The 1,892-nt window shown below is 39.6% G+C and overlaps 1 long non-coding RNA gene across 1 annotated transcript in view; it reads left to right on the top strand.

Moving 5' to 3' along the window:
- Nucleotides 1-620: 620 nt before the first annotated feature.
- Nucleotides 621-1,892, top strand: part of LOC118337712 — a 1,527-nt gene continuing 255 nt past the window's right edge. The window contains exon 1 of the long non-coding RNA XR_004797183.1: nucleotides 621-774. This is a non-coding gene — a long non-coding RNA (uncharacterized LOC118337712). The remainder of the gene's footprint in view (nucleotides 775-1,892) is intronic.

Below are 1,892 nucleotides of genomic sequence, written 5' to 3'. Positions count from 1 at the left end.
ACAAAAATATATCATACACCCCATAACATACCCGCCTCAAACACACTAAACCCATAAACAATCAAAACACACACTACAACTAACATACAAAAATAAAACACACCCTACTATACAACCCACCAAAATACTCCAAAAACACAACAATAAACACAAAACAATCAACCAAAACAATAAATAAAACAACAATCACAAAAAAAAAACTAACAACAAAAAAAAAATAAATTAACACAAAAAAATAACACACCAACCCAACCCCAACTCAAATCAACATAACCACCACTCCCACACCCCCATCCACCTATCCAAAAAACACTATGAAAATAAAACAATAGCCACCAAAAACCACCATCACACTCACAAAAACCTACTCAAACAAACTACATAAAAAAAACATAAAAAATAAAACACAAACAAGTTTATAAATAAAAAACCGAGATTTTACAAAAAAATTCTAATTATTTTTATTAAATAACAGTGTTTTTTTTTTTTAAATGTGATACAACAACATAAAAAAAATAAGTAAATAAAAAAACTACAAACTTTATTTTGAAAGAAAACCGGAGTCTGCGCAGTGCATTCCGCGCAGCTTGACGGCGGTGCTTTAGAGGCGAGCAGCCGATGAGCGCGTCTGCTGGGCGACAGACTCACAGGAAAAGTTAGTCAAGATGGCAAATCCCACAGACCCGGAGTGAAGGGGCACCGCTCCCCGAAAAAAAGCTCAGCCTGCCGCCCGTCCCGAGACAAATACCCCAACGATGCAAACTGCCCCAGGAGGTAAGAACCACCCCGCTCGGTACATTTAACTCAGGCTCCTAAATTAACTCTATAAAACCTCTTTTTGTGTGTGTTGTTTTGTCCACTCGGCTTTATCCAAGGAGGAGGAGGAGGAGGAGGAGGTGGAGGAAGGAGGGGGTAATGGAATAATAAAAAGAAAAAGAAAACAGTATTTGTAGATTATTTAATTGTAACTTACATTAAAGTCTCACCGGGTGAAGTTATAAGTTAGTGAAATGTGAGAAAATGTTTATTTCTCCGCTTTTTCTTTGTACAAACTGCTCACACACACATAACCTGTATCCGCCAACGGTCATTCAGTTGTTTGAATTTCAATTTCGTGAGCTTTATTGTCACGAAAAGAGACTTTATGTCGGCCAAAAGCTCAAAAACAGCAACAAAAAGCTTCAAAAATCATCAGAATAATAATGAATGTATGCATGTGCAGTCGCAAACACTTGTAAAATAGGGCATTTTAATATAAATATGATAGAAAACAAGCAAAACAAATAAGGAATTCGAGTTTTCATTAAGGTGGCGTTTTAACAGCTAATAAATCCACATTTTTCTGCTCGTGCTTCCGGATATTTGGCTCTTACTCCTGCATGTTTGCCGCAGTGTAGAAATAAATAAATGAATAAATGAATAGAAAATGTGTGTGTTGTCCACTGTCAGTCCCTGTGTGCTGATGAAGCAGAGTGACAGTTTTAGACAGCGGCTCTCCTCCCTCTCTCTCCCTCCCTCCCTCCCTCCCTCCCCGGCTGAAGCTCACCACTACAGCCCCAGCCTCGGGGGTTTTTATTTAAAATACAGCTTTTATGTGACTAACCTGTCATTAAAATAACGGAGGGAAGGGAAGTCGCTGCGAACAGCAGTCGGTAACCCGGCGTCCTTCCCCTTTTTTTTTTTTTGGAAAAATTCCGGGATGCAGCGCCAGTACTACCGACAGCTGTATTTTTAGGAATGGGTGGATACCAAAAGCGAAAATTATTTATTTTTGTCCCGGCGGTGAATGCCACAAGCCCTATGCGCATAGGCGACGGCGAGGAGGCGACCTATAAATGCATGTATGAGTTCTCTGAAGGCTGTTTTCTCTTCCTCCTTCCTTCCTCCTCCTC

Source organism: Morone saxatilis, unplaced genomic scaffold (assembly GCF_004916995.1).
Source record: "Morone saxatilis isolate NCDOM2014 unplaced genomic scaffold, NCSU_SB_2.0 Contig326, whole genome shotgun sequence".
In the NCBI taxonomy this organism is placed as follows: Eukaryota; Metazoa; Chordata; class Actinopteri; family Moronidae; genus Morone; species Morone saxatilis.
Note: the sequence above shows the minus strand (reverse complement) of the source record. Positions and strands in the feature narration are given on the sequence as shown.